We start from the raw sequence: 17,606 nt of genomic DNA, 5'->3' as shown, positions 1-17,606 counted from the left end.
TTGCAAGGAACAATTTAAACACTGCAAGGATTGAAAACTGAAATAGATACAATTTAAAAAGCACAGTCTGAAGGAATGATGGAAATAGAAATGCTGGGCAAACAGTCAGGTACTACAGATGCAAGTGTAACCAACAGAATACAAGAGATGGATGAGAGAATCTCAGGTGTTGAAGATACACTAGGAGAAATTGATTCATCAACCAAAGAAAATCTTAAGTCCAACAAATCCTTAACACAAAACATCCAGGAAATATGGGACACTATGAAAAGACAAACATAAGAATAATAGGTATACAAGAAGGTGAAGAAAACCACCTCAAAGGGGCAGAAAACATATTCAACAAAATCATAGAAGAAAACTTTCCCAACCTAAAAATGACTTGCCAATGAAGGTACAAGAAGTTTACAGAACATCAAATAGAATGGACCATAAAAAAGGCCCTCACCACATAATAATCAAGACCCAAAATATACGGAATAAATAAAGAATATTAAGAGCAGCTAAGGAAAAAGTTCAAGTAACATATAAAGGCAAACCTATCAGAATTACACCTGACTTCTCCATGGAAACTCAGAAAGTCAGAAGGTCTTGGATAGATATTCTACCAACACTAAGAGACCATGGATGCCAGCCCACACTGCTATACCCAGCAAAGCTTTCAATCACTATAGATGGAGAAAACAAGATATTCCATGACAAAACTAGATTCAAACCATACATATCCACTAACCCAGCCCTACAAAAAGTTCTGGAAGGAAAACTCCAACCCAAGGAAGTTAGCTAACTATAACCAGAAAAAACATAGGCATTAGAGAATCCCTCTATACCAACAGCCAAAGAAAAAGAGGTGGAATTCCACACATAATTCCACCAACAACAACCATTCTAAATCAAAGAAAAATAGGATTCAGTGGTCATTAATATCCCTCAATATTAAAGGTCTTAATTTGCCCATAAAAAGACACAGGCTAACAGAATGGATTCAAAGACAGAACCCATCCTTCTTCTGCATACAAGAAACACACCTCACCTTCAAAGACAGACATTACCTCAGAGTTAAGGGTTGGGAAGAGATTTTCCAGTCAAACGGACCCAAGTAAAAGTAGGGGTAGCAATCCTAATATCTAATAAATTAGATTTGAAAATAAAAAAATCAAAAGAGATGAAGGGGGTCATTTCAAACTCATCACAGGAGAAATCCACCAAATGAAGTTTCAATTTTGCACACCTATGCCCCAAATACAAAGGCATCCACATTCGTAAAAGAAACATTACTAAAACTCAATTCACATATAGAGCCCCACACACTTATAGTGGGAAACTTCAACACCCCACTCTCACCTCTAGACAGAACTACCAGACAGAAACTTAAGAAGCAAAGGAACTAATAGAAGTTATGACCCAATTGGGATTAACAGACATCTATAGAACATTCCACCAAAATAAAAAAGAATATACCTTCTTCTCAGCACCACATGGAACCTTCTCAAAAATCGACCACATGCTTGGCAACATATCAAATCTCAACAGGTACAAAAAAATTGTAATAACTCCATGCATCCTATCAGACCACCATGAGTTAAAATTAGAATTCAACAACAACACAAATTGCAGAAACCCTACAAACTCATGGAAATTGAATAATGCACAATTGCACCATCCCTGGGTCAAAGAAGAAATGAAAAAAGAAATTAAAGACTTCCTAGAATTCAATGAGAATGAAGACACAACATACCCAAACCTATGGGACACTTTAAAAGCAGTACTACGAGGGAAGTTCATAGCACTAAATATGCCCACATGAAGAAACTGGAGGATAGTTACGCTACAGAATTAACACACAGCTGAAAGCTCTAGTACACAAAGAAGCAAATTCCCCCAGGAGGAATAGACACCAGGAAATAATCAAATTGAGGGCTGAAATCAATAAAGCAGAGACTAGGAAAACAATACAAAAAATCAATGTAAGGAAGAGTTGGTTCTTTAAGAAAGTCAACAAGATAAACAAACCTTTAAACAAACTTACCAAATGACAGAGTGTGAACATGCAAATTAACAAAATCACAAATGAAAAGGGGGACATAACAATGGACTCTGAGGAAATTCAGAGAATCATCAGGGCATACTTTGAAAACCTGTACCACACTAAATTCAAAAATTTAAAGGAAATGGATGACTTCCTGGATAGCTGTCACTTGCCAAAATTAAATCAAGAACAGATAAGCAATTTAAATAGACCTATAACCCCTATGGAAATAGAAGCAGTCATCCAAAATCTCCCAACCAAAGAAAGTCCAGGTCCAGATGGCCTCAGTGCAGAATTCTACCAGAAATTCAAAGAAACAGCTTATTCCAATTCTTCAAAGTATTCCATGCAACAGAAGCAGAATGGTCTTTGCCAAACTCTTTTCACGAGGCTTCAATACCTTGATCCCCAAGCCACAAAAATACACAACTAAGAAAGGGAACGTCAGACCAATATCCCTCATGAACATTGATGCAAAAATACTCAATAAAATATGGGCAAATTGTATCAAAGAACTCATCAAAACAATCATTCACCACGATGAAGTAGGTTTCATCCCAGGGATGCAGGGATGGTTCAACATATGAAAATCCATCAATGTAATCCACCATATAAAAGCTGAAAAACAAAAATCACATGATCATCTCACTAGATGCTGAAAAAGCCTTTGACAAAATCCAACACCACTTCATGATAAAGGTCTTGGAGAGATCTGTGATAACAGGAACATACCTAAACATAATAAAAGCTATATACAGCAAACCAACAGCAAATATCAAACTAAAATGGATAGAAACTCAATGCAATTCCTCTAAAATCAGGAACAAGACAAGGCTGTCCACTCTCTCCATACCATTTCAATATTGTACTTGAAGTTCTAGCCAGAGCCATATGACAACAAAAGGAGATCAAGGGGATACAAATTGGAAAGGAAGAGGTCAAACTTTCACTATTTGCAGATATGATAGTTTACATAAATGACCCAAAGAACTCTACCAGGGAACTCTTAAAGCTGATTAAGAACTTCAGCAAAGTGGCAGGCTACAAGATCAATTCAAGAAAATCAGTAGCCCTACTATATACAGATGATAAAAGGGCTGAGAAAAAAATCAGAGAAACATCGCCCTTTACAATTGCCACAAACAACATAAAATACCTAACCAAACACTAACCAAACAAGTGAAAGACCTGTATCGCAAGAACTTTGAGTCTTTAAAGAAAGAAATTAAAGACATCAGAAAATGGAAAGATCTCCCATGCTCTTGGATAGGTAGGATCAATGTAATAAAAATGGCAATCCTGCCAAAAGCAATCCACAGATTCAATGCAATCCCCATTAAAATCCCAGCCCAATTCTTCACAGACCTTGAAAAAACAATGATCAGTTTTGTATGAAAAAACAAAAGACCCAGGATAACCAAAACAACCTTATTCAACAAAGCAACATCTGGAGGCATCACCATCCCTGACTTCAAGCTCTATTATAAAGTTGTAGTCCTGAAAACAGCTTGGTATTGGCACAAAAATAGACAGGTAGACCAATGGAATCGAATTGAACACCCTGATATTAACCCATACATGTATGAGCATCTGATCTTCAACAAAGAAGCTAAAAATATACAATGGAAAAAAGAAAGCATCTTCAACAAATGGTGCTGGCATAACTGGAGGCTAGCATGTAGGAGAATTCGGATCGATCCATGTCTATCGCCATGCATAAAACTTAAGTCCAAATGGATCAAAGACCTCAACATAAATCCAGCTACACTGAACCTCTTAGAAGAGAAAATGGGTGGTACCCTTGAAGGAATTGGTACAGGAGACTGCTTCCTGAACATAACACCAGTAGCACAGACAGTGAGGTCAACAATTAATACATTGGGCCTCCTAGAACTGAAAAGCTTCTGTAAGTCAAAGGACACAGTCAGCAAGACAAAAAGGTAACCCACAGATTGGGAAAAGATATTCACTAACCCCACATCTAAGAGAGGGCTGATCTCCAAAATTTACAGAGAACTCAAGAAGCAAGTCTCCAAAACACTAAAGAATCCAATTAAAAAGTGGGCTACAGAACTAAATAGAGAGTTTTCAATAGAGGAGTCTAAAATGGCTGAGAGGTACTTGAGAAAGTGCTCAACATCCCTAGCCATCCAGGAAATGCAAATCAAAACAACTCTGAAATACCATCTTACTTCTGTCAGAATGGCTAAAATCAAAAACACCAACAGCAGTTTATGCTGGAGAGGTTGTGGAGAAAAGGAAACACTCCACTGCTGGTGGGAGTGCCAACTTGTACAGCCACTTTGGAAATCAGTATGGAGATTCCTCAGAAAAGTGGGAATAAGCCTACCACAAAATCCAGCAATTCCACTCTTAGGCATATATTCAAAAGATGCACATTCATACAACAAGGACATCTGTTCCACTATGTTCACAGCAGCATTATTTGTAGTAGCCAGAACGTGGAAGCAACCTAGATGCCCCTCAACCGAAGAGTGGATACAGAAAATGTGGTACATTTGCACAATGGAGTACTATTCAGCACAAAAAAAAACAATGGAATCCTGAAATTTGCAGGCAAATGGATGGCACTAGAAGAAACCATTCTGAGTGAGGTAACCCGATCACAAAAAGACAAACATAGTATGTACTCTCTCATATATGGATTTTAGACATAGATCTGGGGAGTGCCAGCCTATAATCCCACGTCCAGAGAGTCTGGGTAACAGAACCTTCATCCAATGGCTGATGGAAGCAGAGGCAGACTCCCACAGCTAAACACCGAGTTGAACTCAAGGAACCCATTGACAGTGAGGAGGACTGATGAGCAAAGGGGTTAAGACTGTGCTGACCTGACAAGGGTTAGCTCTTGAATCCCAGACTGATGGCTGATCCAGACCCCCCTGAATGTGGGTGTCAGTGAGGAGGCCTAGGCAATCTATGGAGCCTTGGGTAGTAGATCAATATTTATCTCTGGCATACAAATGGACTTTGGGTGGCCATCCCACAATGATAGATGCACTCTCACCCTGGACTCTTGTGGGAGAGTCTAGGCCCTGCCCTGGATGAAATGACAGACTATGGACATCCCCCATGGAGGGCCTCACCCTCCCTGCGGAAATGAGAGGGTATTGGGGGGGGTTGGGAGGAGGAGTGGGAGGTGGGGAGGGAAAGGGGGAGGGACCTAGGATTGACATGTGAAGCAACCTTGTTTCTAATTTAAATTTAAAAATAAAAAATTTTAAGTATATATTGATGATACAAAAAGAAATAATAAATATCAGGTCAGTAATAAATAGAAAGAAAAAGTAAGAGCAACTACCGAGCCACAGAATCAGGACATGGTTGTATCCAGACCAAGGGAAGAAAACAGAAGAACTAGAAACAAACCTGTGAAGATATATCCATTTGAGTTTTCCAAAGCTTCACCCTCACCAGTAGCCTCCTGGCCTCTCTTCAGGGACTCTGTGCCTGCCTCACGGTGCCTTAGCTTCTCTAAATTTATTACATTTTTATTCCTGGGGTTCTCACCACAACTGAGGCTGTAACTTCACCAACAGCCTGTTACCACCCCTCTTCAGGGAGACTCTGCCACTGCCACTCAATGCCAAGCCTCGGCTGCTCTCCTTGACACCACCCAATGCCTTCAAGATCAGCACAGTGGGGAAAGAAACTCTTGCATGTTACCAAGTGTGGGTGCCAACAGCAGAACCACAGCTTCTGCGTATGGAACCTGAAGAAATACTCTCCAGAAGGTATCGCCTCAGTAATGATGTTCTCTTACTAATCACTGCTGATTCTTCAGTCCTGGCTAAGTCACATTGACTGTTCCTGTAAAACACAGCTTTTTCTTCCACAGATTATTGATTCTAATGGATAGCATAAAAGCTATAGTTGGTTTTTATTTTTTTTTACTCTTTTGGGAGCCCACCACCCAGCTCCCAAATAAGTACATAGAGATTTCTTACATAGGAATGCCCAGCCTTAGCTTGGCTTATCTTTAGACAGCTTTTCTTAAATTATCCCATCTACCTTTTGCCTCTGTCCTTTTATATTTCTCTATTCTATGTATTTTTCTTTCCTTTTTACTCCCTGGCTGCCTAGGTGGTTGGGAGGCTGACCCCTGATGTCTTCCTCCCCTTCTCCCTTTCTCTCTCCTCCCTCTTCTTCATTTTTTCCTTCTATTTATTCTCTCTGTCTGACAGCCCTGACTATCCCTCTCTTGTGCCTATCTATTGGCCATTCAGCTCTTTATTAGACCAATCCAGTGTTTTAGACAAGCAAGTAACACAGCTTCACAGAGTTAAACAAAGGTAACATAAAAGAATGTAACACATCTTTACATCATTAAACAAATATTCCATAGCATAAAGGAATGTAACATATCTTAAAATATATTTCCCAATAAACAACGCCTCTATTGCCTGCACCTTTCTCACATCTAAGTGCTAATCAGGCTCAACCCTGCTTGGCTTCTGAGATCAGACAAAGCTGTGTGTATTCAGGGTGATATGGCTGTAGTCCCTTGCATCTTCTTCAACATTCCTATCTTCCAAGCTTCTGTAACAGTTCATTGGGCTTTGAGCAATGAGTGGCTTTTCCAAAGCTTCAAAACTCTAAGCTTTATCCAGAAAGAAAGAAAGAAAGAAAGAAAGAAAGAAAGAAAGAAAGAAAGAAAGGAAAAGAAAGAAAGGAAGGAAGGAAGAAGAAATAAAGAAAGAAGGAAGGAAAGGCCCAGTCCATCACAGCAATATTCCATTCTCTGCTCCCAATTTCTGTTCTAGTTTTTTGTTGCTGTGATAAAACAGACCAAACCCAACCTGGGGGGAAAAATATCTTAGTTACTTCTCTATGGTGGTGAAGAGACACCATGCCCAAGGTAACTTGCAGAAGGAAGAGCTTGTGGGGGTGCACAGTATTAGAGGGTGAGTCATGACTAACATGGCAGGGAGTATGGCAGCAGGAAGGCATGGTTCTGGAGTTAGAGCTGAAAGCTCACATCTTGAGACACAACCTCTGAACAGAGGGTGGTGGAGAGAGACAGATTGGGAATTGTGTGGGCTTTTAAAACCTCAAAGCCCACCCCCAGTGACAAGGCCATACCTCCCAATCCTTCCCAAATAGTTCCATTAAATGGCAACCAAGTATTTAAACATATGAGCCTATGGGGGCCATTCTCATTCAAACCACCACAAAATCATTTATTTGGTTTGCACAGTCTGTCATTAAAAGAAGTCAGGACAGGAACTATGGAAGAACACTGCTTACTGGCTTGCTTCCTCCGGTTTGTTCAACCTGCCTTCTAACAAAACCTAGGCCTATCTACCCAGGGGGCAGCACTGCCCACAGTGAGCTGGACCCTCCTCCATGCCATCAATCCAGCAATTCCATTTCTAACTACATCCCACTTACATTCTTCAAAATGTATATACAAGAATGCCCATGGCAATGATGCACATACTTCCGACATCTCCTTTCTGGTGTTTTGAGTTTTGTTCTTCGATCTTGTCAGTGGTGGTGCTGGTGGTTTGTTTTGCTTTTGTTTTGTAGGTTAACAAAAGTAATGGTTTATTAGCCTACAAAGTAGTTCCTCCATTTGCTTTCATGTCACATGTATTCCATTTCTTTTTTTAACTCCTTGCCTCTCCTTTCAGCTCTCAGCCTCTCCTTCCCAGTCCTCTTCCTAATTTATACATACACATAATTAACCTAGAGTCCCATATAAGGAAAAATCATAAAGTATCTGTCTTTTTGATTACTTGTTTGTTTGTTTTTCAAGACAAAGTTTCTCAACATAGCCCTGACTATTCTGGAACTCAATCTGTAGACCAGGCTGGCCTCAAAGTCAGATCCACCTGCCTCTGCCTCCCGGGAGCTAGGATTAAAGGTGTGCACCACCACTGCCCCGGGGAGCATTTCTTTTGAGTGTGAATTATTCCATGTAAGACTATGAGATCCTATTCCACCCAGTTTCCTGAAGATGGCATTTTATTCTTCTGATGGCTGAACACAGTCCCATTGTTATGAGCACCACACATTTGCTTTATTCTTCTGTGGCTGAACACCGAGGCAGAGTTCATTACTTCTCTAATGCGATTAGTGTGGCAATGATCATCGATTAATCTGCAAATATCTCTAAAATATGTGGAGTCCTTTGGGTAAAAGTCCAGGGGTGATATGGCTGGTTCATATTATAGATCTACCTTCAGTTTTTGAGGTATCTCCACATTGACTCCTACAGTAACTGAACTGATTTATGTGACCTTCAGTGTTAAAGGGCCTTTGTCTTTGAATCCCCACAAGCACCTGTTATTTTACTTTTGATATAATAATTTAAAGCTTTCTGTATTATACATACCTTAGCAAATTATTATAGTTTTACATTTTAATAAATGTATCTTTTAATCTTCATATTAAAGGTATGAGTGGGGTGCTGCCATTTTTGTTTTGGGGGATTGTTTTATCTATTTTTAATAAAATATTTTATTAATTCTTTGAGAATTTTATACACTGTATTTCCATCATATTCACTCCACTCCTTCTCTTATCTCCATCTAGATTTACTTCCCCACCTGTCCCCCCCTCTCAACATCAAGTCTTCCTTTGCATTTTAATAACACACTGAGTCAAATTTATGCTGCCCATATGCTAATGAATGTGAGGCCATCCACTGGAACATAGTTGCCCTACCATGGTGCACATGGATGACTTATATACCACTGTTACATTATTAAATTTGGCTGTGAGCTTACTTTTTCACTTTTTCCCTTCCCTTCTTTTTAGCTATGTAGCCCAGATTGGGTCAAGAACTCAAGATCTATGACCTCATTAGACCTGGATAGTTGGCCAGGTTTCTGATACCCCACAGGAGAACCTGTCCCCAAAATGACAGAGGAGACAGAGGAAATGTACAAAGTATTTATAAACCTGTTATGCCCAGATCATGGGGTCCCCCAAAGACTACTAAGGTGTCCTAATCCTTCTGTGAAAGCTTGGACTCTGTGTTCCCATGCAGCAGTAAGATCGGGGAGCCTTGAGCTCAGTTGGGGTGGGGTTTTATCACGGTAGAGGTTGGGGTGTGGGGATTTCTGAGGTTCAGGACCCTGATTGTTTAGGGGCATCTTGATGAAAAGGGAAATAGGTAAATGTTGGGCTCAGGGACATCTGGTGATCTTATCTAATCTTATCTAATAGTTGGAACATCAGGTACTCCCCTTTAGAAACTGGCCTGCCCCTGGGTGGTGTCAGCCTATGGCTTTTCCTGGAAGCCTGTGTTGCCTGCCAGCAAATTGAAACTCAAACTCAGGCCTACTTTCTTGACTGTCTTTTTGTTTGTTTGTTTGTTTGTTTTTGTTTTTTTGTGACGTGAATGGAAGTTTTTAGTTTAATTGCTAAAATAGAACAGAAGAAAAAATGTATCTTTACATGGTCTGAATATAGATATTTTAATTTAGGTATATGTTTTCTTTAGTTGTGTCTCCTTTTTCTTTTCCCTCCCTCATTCCTTGGTTTTTTCCCTCAATATATGTTTTTATTTAAATTAGAAATATGCATGCTTCACCTGTCAATCCCAGCTCCCTCTCCCACCCCTCCTCCCTTGTCCCTTCATCAGCTCCCCCAGTCCCCCACCCAATCCCCACACCATTCCCCAGGGAGGGTGAGGCCCTCCATAGGGGATCTCCAGAGTCTGTCATTTCATCCAGGGCAGAACCTAGGCCCTTCCCCATGTGTCCAGCCTGAGAGAGCATCCCTCCATGTGGAATGGGCTCCAAGAGTTCATTCGTAGGCCATGGTAAACAATGATCTTACTACTCAAGGCCCCAGAGATTTCTGAGGCCTCCTCACTGACACTACATTCATGGAGTCTAGCTCAGTCCCCTGTTGGTCTCTCAGCCATCAGTCTGGGGTTCAAGAGCTCCTCCTCGTCCAGTCAGCTGTCTTTGTGGGTTTCATCATCACGGTCTTGACCCCTTTGCTCATCACTCCTCCATCTCTGTCAATGGGCTCCAGGAGTTCAGTTCGGTGTTTAACTGTGGGTATCTGTCTTGACTGTTTTTTATCAAGCCTGTCATGGCAGGTATGTGGCTAAGCTGCCCCGGGCCCCATAAACCTTGATCTTAAATCCCATGGCACATATGAAAACTTCCATAAATTTAGAAAGCTTAGGTAACCCATTACACTATCTTGCTTTGTCTTTGCAATGGTGTGGGTAGCATTTAAACATTAACAGGCAAAAGTAAAGCTTCCTGTGTGCCCACACCTGCGCAGTACTTAGAGAAGTAGTGTTTCAAATTTTCTGGCCACATGAGAAGATTGGGTCAACTAGCTGGGACACGTGGCCTCTGAGCAGCTACTCTCTTGCTACCTGAACCTACAAATTGGGGAAGGCCAAGCCAGCCCTGCTAGACCCTAAGAACCGAACATTATCACCCCCACTCTTGGAAAGGGAGTAGGGGTGAGACTTGAAAGGAACCAGCTAAGTCTTTCCGGTTCAGGCTGATGCACTTCCGTTTTTTTTCTGATCTGTGAATCACGGCGCCCCCTGCTGGTTATCCGCCACCCAGCGCTGATCCAAACAGACACTTCCTCCATGTTCTTTTTCTTAAGAGATGAAGCCAAGCAGCCTCGCACTCTTCGCTACAGCTATCATCCTTTGCCTCAGCATGGTGCAGCCTAAACTAAAGAATCAAAAAGGTGATGCAGGGGGGGCCTGGAGGCACTGGGGGAGGGGGCATGTTTCTGCAATAACGCCAAAACCTGGGGACTGCCCGGAGTTTTTTCTTCCCTGCCCGTTTGTCCGGCTACCTTTATGCAAGAGAGATAAAGCGTGCAAAGGCATCAAAAAGTGCTGTTTCTACTACTGTCAGATGCGCTGTGAGGAGCCATGGATAGCCGAAACTGAAGTGAGTGGCCCCAGACCCCCTGTACTCGGTACTGCCCCCAGTAACCTACCAGTGGATCCATCTTACCTGGCTCAGAGAGAGCTGAGAGCTCGGCACCTGTGGAAATCACTGTGATCGGAGCTTTTAAGTGTATGGGGGTGAGGAGTGCCTAGAAAACATAACATTCAAGAAAAAAGCAGTGCCCCACACCTGTAATCCTAGCACTTGAAAGATTGAGACAGAGGGGTTAGGAGGTCAGTGTCATCCCTGGCTATGTAGGGAGTTCGAGGTCCGCCTGGGATACACAGCACCCTTCTTGAAATGGGTACCAGACTTCCCTGTATGATGGGACCATTTGGACAGCATTATCTCTAAGTCACCTAACTATCACCGAACTTTTTTGCCATGATTATTTTCAACTGCCCTTTTTCTCAGTTTGTTGTATTTCACATTTAGGTTGAAAAGTCATGGATTATGAGTTCATAATTTCACAGTTGAATTGCCTAGACTCCTCCAGCCCTCAGTCCCCAATTCTTTGACAGACAGTACATCCCAGTTCTCTTGGAAGAAGAGGACCTAGCAAGGTTGAGGCCACGGTGGCAGTGGGATCCCAAAGCATGTTCCCAGAACGGTTTACAACTGCTTGCATTTCTGATTCTTCTCTTCCTAGATGGAAACCCTGCCTTAGCCAAGCCTGAGAAGATGCAGTGCTGTTGGCTCCGACTTGGATAACTGAGCTCAAGTTCTTCTGTCTCATAGACCCCCCCCTTTCATTGCTAAGTTAAGTGTTTATTAATATTAAAGCAAAACAAGCAAATAAATTCCTATTGAATAACTATTTCCTGGTGTCATAGCTGACTGCTAAGAGGTTGATTTCTCTTATAGTTCTGGAGGCTCAGGAACATACTCACTCTGTCTTTAGCTCTAGTTAGGGACTCATGCTGACTAGCATCCCACAGTGGCGGTAACATGTGTGAAAGTCAAGACAGTGTATGCAGAAAAAAATACAGGGAGGCACCAGCCCATCCCAAAGGAAAAATTCCAGTTCCACCAGATATGCACTGGTTGTTTCTGAAGGTGTTCCTCACCACCAAATCAGCTGCTACCAGGCCATACCACTTAAAGGCTCCCTACCACACAATATGGCCACACTGAAGACAAGCTTGCCATACATGAACTCTTTGGAGAAACGCTCAAAATAAGTCAAATCCACTGTGTACGTTAGGCTGTGTGGGACTCTGTAAGGCTTCTCTCTGCACTGCCTCCTCTCCTCTCTACCTCCTGCCTCCTCTTCTGTACTTTTTCCCTCCCTCCTCTGCCCTCCTTCCCTCTTTCCTTCCTCCCCCTTCTCTCTCTTCCATAGATCAGATTCCAGAGATTTTAGGGTTACAGTTTTAGTGTTTGTACCTTACGAGGGGCAGACACACCATCCTAAGATGGAAGAGCACACCATGTGTACTACAGCTTCCAGACAAGGGTGCTGGGTCCTTCCCCACATACTGATCTAGGAACTCTGGAAGCTTGAGTTAGAGATAAACCAGGCACTGTCTTTCATCTGGAGTGTTGGAAGGCGGGGAAATGCTCCAGAGGAAATGCTCCAGAGGTAACGCAGTCTGCTGCACAAGCATGAAGATCTGAGTTTGGTTAGCCAGGCTCATGTGTGGCACATACCTGTAATGCCAGTGCTGGGAGGTGGATTCAGGAGGCTCTCAGGGGCTATCTGGTCAGCCATAGCTAGCCAATTAGTGAACTCTAGGCTCAGTGAGTGACCCTGTCTCAAAAAGTAAGATGGAGAGTGATAGAGAAAGATGCCTAGTGATGACCTCTGGCCTCACACGCACACACATGCATGCACTACACTCAGAGAAAGGGGGAGAGAGAAGGTGTTGTTGGTTTGGTTTTCTCTTTGCTCTAATGCATGGAGACTTATTGCATATGAATACCCGGACTTAGCTTGGCTTATTTCTAGCCAGCTTTTCTTAAATTATCCTACTTCTGCCTCTGGACTTTTACCTGACTCTATTTCTGTATATCTTTACTTCTTTCTCCATGACTGGCTTTGTAGCTGGGTGGCTGGCCCCTGGTGTCCTCTCCTTGTCTCATTTCTCTCCTTCTCTTTATCTCCTTCTATTTATTCTGTCTGCCTGGCAGCCCCACCTAGGCCTCTCTCCTACCTAGCTCGTGGACATTCAGCTCTTTATTAGACCAATCAGGCGTTTTAGATGGGCAAGGTAAAACAGCTTCACAGAGTTAAACAAATGCCACATAAAAGAATGCAACACATCTTTGCATCATTAAATAAATATTCCACAGCATAAACAAATGTAACAACCATTAAATTAATATTTCTTTATGGTCTTGAAATTTAAGTTATTATAAATTAGCAATTGGAGAAAGAGTTCCTGTGTGGCTCATTCTAATCTTCCTAATAGCAAAACATCTTCTGACTCAGTTTCTTCACTTCCTGCTTCTGTGCTTCCAGCTTCTACAAGAACCACAGTGGTAGCAGATATTTGAAAACGTGGCCTTCTAAACTTTTTTTGTTTTTTTGGTTTTTACGAGACAGGGTTACTCTGTATTGTTTTGGAGGCTATCGGTCCAGCCCAGCCTCGAACTCACAGAGATCCGCCTGCCTCTGCCTCCCGAGTGCTGGGATTAAAGGCGTGCGCCACCACCGCCCGGCCTTCTAAACTTTTGTAGCAAATACAAAACAAGTCTGAAGGAAACTATTTGACGCCAGGTTTTTGTTTTGTTTTGTTTTGTTTTTTTGGTTTTACGAGAAAGGGTTTCTCTGTATTGCTTTGGAGGCTGTCGGTCCAGCCTCCCCATGTTTTAAGTTGAGTGGGACATTTTTTTGGCAGGGGTGAGGGAGGCGGAGGCTCAAGTGCAGGGCTGTGTAATCAGGATGGGAGATCTGACACTGCATTATTGGGTCAGAAGTGCACATGAGGACAGGCTGGAAAACTGGACAGCAACTGTGTCTCCAGAATTCCTTATTCTTCCAGACACCTCTGTCTCCCGCCCCCTCTCTCTCTTTAAAAATGTTTGTTCGTTTGTTTGTTTGTTTTACAGCCCAACTGCAGTTTCCACTCCCTCCTCTCCTCCCAGTCCCTTCTCCCACCTCCTCTTTGCCTACCTCATCCATTCCTCCTCCATTTCTATTTCAGAAAAGTACAGCTCTCCTATAGACACTGACAAAACACGGCATATCAAATTGTAGCAAGACTAAGCACCTTGCCTTGTATTAAGGCTGGGCAAGATGACTCTTATCCAGGACAGATGTAGGCCAAAGGTTATATGGCTGGGTTGGTGTCACAATCCCTCCCCACTGGAAATCTTGCCTGGTCTTGTCTGGTCATAGGAGATGAGCAGTTGAGGCTACATAGTCTCTATTGCTCCATCTTCCTCTTAATGCTCTCAACTGATTGGATGGAGCCTACTCACACTGTAGTTAGGGTTTTTCCCTTTAGGCCCATCAGCCTGGAATCTGCTTCCAGGATCTCCATTGTTTCTTACCCCACTGTGTGTGTGTGTGTGTGAGAGAGAGAGAGAGAGAGAGAGAGAGAGAGAGAGAGAGAGAGAGAGAGAGAGAGAGAGAGAGCAGGGACAAGGTGTGATGAGGGAGGAAGGGACGTCAGCCTCCAGAAGACACTTGGTACCAGCTCCTCTGGCCCATAGCTGGTGTCCAATGTTAGCTTAGTTCATACCCCACACCCCATCGAGCTTAACCCTGCTTATCTGAAACCGTTTGAAAGTCTTTCAAGTATTCTGAGAGTCTGAAATGAATGACTGTATGAAAGACAAGAATAGAGGAAAGTGTTGACAAGGACCCGGGAGACACTGAAGAGTCGTGACTGAAGTCCTTGAGTGACTTTGTTCCCTCTCTGTGCCTCCTTAGTCTTGATGGTAATTTGATGTCAGTGGAGACCACTTCTGCAAACAGGGAGGTCTTGGAAGTGCCCCAAATTCCATTTCTTACAGGGCTTGGAGAGCACAGCTCTCCCTGGTATTAGCAAACTTTCAGCCCTGTACATTGCCACTCCCAGCAGAAACAAAAGAAAGCCAGGGCCAGCCCCCGCCCACGCCTCAGCCTCAGCCTCAGCCTCTGCCACCGGGCATCATGCAACCAGGCAGCATCTTGGTCCTTGCTGTGCTCCTCGTTTCCTCAGCTCTGGTAGCTGGAGATAGCGCCAAAGGGGGTGAGTGGATGTGGTGAGCTGGGTGGGATTGGTGGGAGCTCCCAGATTACCCCCAAGTCCTCCCCTTACCTTGCGGCTCCCTCCACCAATAAGAGAAAAAAGGAGTTTGCCCAGTGGACAATGTGCGCTGCATCAGGTCTGAGCCACCCAAGTGTTGCAGTGACAGGAACTGTGAGGGTCCGGAGAAGTGCTGCTACCTGCACTGTGGCTTCAAGTGTGTGCAGCCTGTGAAGACAATAGAGGAAGTGAGTAGCCCCCACTCCAGTGTGCGGCCCTCCCCCTGCCTCCGCCTATCCCCCGAATGCATGAAGGAGCTGTTCTTGGAGGAGAGGGCCAGGGAGGGATCACTCTGAGCTTGTGGGATCTCCGATATCAGTGGCCTTGAACTTCTCCTTTGCACAAAGAAGAAAACAGAGGTAAGGAGTGGTGGGGCTATCCCCAGAGCAGAGCAGAGATGACAGTCTTTTGGCCCTCCCTCCTCCCAGGACTGTCCCTATGAGTGATGCTCCATCCTTTCCCCCTCTGGAAGTTGTTGTCACTCAGCACCTGCCCACTGAGGATCCATGACTTAAAGTATGGGAGAAATTGGCACCAGCTTTGGGAAACTTGGCCCCAGGGTCCTTGTGTCCAGTAGAGGGGACCATCTACCAATCCTGACCCCAGTATAAGCAGGCTCTCTTCTGCATGTTCACCTTCACAGATGGAACCCAGAGGAGTGAGGCATAAAACCTCCTAAAAAGGGCTTCAGAGAACTGCCTTGCCTCCACCACATAAGGACACAGCCAGACGTACAAAGGCAGCCAGGCCTTTCCAGGCCCTGAATCTCCTGGCTCCTTGATCTTGGACTTCCCAGCCTCCAGAACTCTGAGAAATAAATGTTGTTTATAGGACACTCAGTCTATGGTCATTTGTTACACCATCCCAAACAGACTAACGAAACTTAATAGCTAAAAGAAAAATCCCTGTTGGAGAGGCTTCATCTAACAACGGATGGAAACAGATGCAGAAACCCACAGCCAAACATTAGAAACTTTAGACAGAGCTTGGGGAAATCAGCAGAATTGGGGAGAAGGGGACTGTAGAAGCTAGAGATGTCAAGGACACCACAAGAAAACTCACAGAATCAACTAACCAGGGCTCATAGGGGCTCACAGAGACTGAATCCACCATCAAGGAGCCTGCAAGGGACTGACCTAGGCCCTCTACATATATGTTGTGGTTGTGTAGCTTGGTGTTCCTGTGGAACTTCTAACAGTGGGAGCAGGGGCTTTCCCTGACTCTTTTGCCTGCTCTTGGGTCCCTTTTCCTCCTAATGGGTTGCCTTGTCCAGCCTTGATGTGAGGGAGACCCATAGTCTTGTTACAACTTGGTATGCCATGTTTGGTTGGTATCCCCGGGAGGCCTGCCCTTTTCTGAAGGGAAAGGAGAAGGAATGGATGGCAGAAGGGGAGAAGTTGTCAGGAGCTGGGAGGCGAGGAGGAAGAGGAAACTGCAGTCTGTATGTGATATATGTGAAATGAATAAATAAATTCCCATTCAACATTATTAAAATATGTACATATATAAGCAAATAAACACTTCTAGCACTATACACAAGACTTCTGGGAGGAGAAAACCATACAATTTTATTAAATGGTATTTTAAGAGATAGGAATAAATAGGATGAAACTATCCATAATATGATTTTTTAAAAATATAACTGGTCAAAGGGCAGAGAATAAAGTGACTATGGAGCTTTGGAGAGTTTATCCCTATGAGATTGTATCACACAACACTCACCGCTACCACCACCAAGATTCAGGGAACTTAAGGAAGAGGCAGAGATCCAGGAAGATTGCTGTAAATAATGCCACCTACACATGACAGGGTCGCTGTACTCATGAACTCACAACAGCTGTTGTACCCAGCCCAAGACCTGAACAAAGAAGCCTGTAAATACTCTGGCATCTAGAGGGAAGGGACACATGAGCCTCCCCCACTTAGCTGAGGAGCATTGGCAGTTGATGGCCACTAGGGAGAGCAGAGTCAGTTGTCCTCAGTGGTATGGCCCATGGTGGGTTGCTTGGACCTTACACCCATGAGCATACAGACAGGCTAGTTGGACTAACTGAATTATTGAGAGACAGAGACAGAGACAGAGACAGAGACAGAGACAGAGACAGAGACAGAGAGACAGAGACACAGAGAGAGACAGAGAGAGAGACAGACACAGAGAGAGAGAGGAACTGGAAGGGGGATGTGGAGGGAGATGTGGGGAAATTGGAGGGATATGATCCAAATATATTGTGTTCATGTATGAAAGTACCAGAGAATATATAAAAACAGAGAATAGAATGCATATATACACCTGTTTTTCCCAAACAGCAAATGTCCACATGACAAAGATGTCTTTCCTGGTCAACAAAAATTATATATAACTATAATCTAAACCCTTTGGAAGCTGCAACCCCTAATTAAGTTGTTGACTCAGGCACTGGTCATCCACAGCTTCCTAAT

At 43.4% G+C, this 17,606-nt stretch overlaps 1 long non-coding RNA gene and 1 other non-coding gene across 2 annotated transcripts; both read left to right on the top strand.

Moving 5' to 3' along the window:
- The first annotated feature begins 10,636 nt into the window (after positions 1-10,636).
- On the top strand, positions 10,637-11,749 carry LOC121134575. The gene is made up of 3 exons (XR_005871678.1): positions 10,637-10,723; positions 10,897-10,932; positions 11,582-11,749. It is a non-coding gene; the product is annotated as an uncharacterized LOC121134575 (long non-coding RNA).
- A 3,722-nt stretch (positions 11,750-15,471) lies between these two features.
- On the top strand, positions 15,472-16,000 carry LOC101836940. The gene is made up of 2 exons (XR_005871566.1): positions 15,472-15,683; positions 15,811-16,000. It is a non-coding gene; the product is annotated as an uncharacterized LOC101836940 (transcript).
- Positions 16,001-17,606: the final 1,606 nt, after the last annotated feature.

Source organism: Mesocricetus auratus, unplaced genomic scaffold, assembly GCF_017639785.1.
Source record: "Mesocricetus auratus isolate SY011 unplaced genomic scaffold, BCM_Maur_2.0 Super-Scaffold_100028, whole genome shotgun sequence".
In the NCBI taxonomy this organism is placed as follows: domain Eukaryota; kingdom Metazoa; phylum Chordata; class Mammalia; order Rodentia; family Cricetidae; genus Mesocricetus; species Mesocricetus auratus.
Note: the sequence above shows the minus strand (reverse complement) of the source record. Positions and strands in the feature narration are given on the sequence as shown.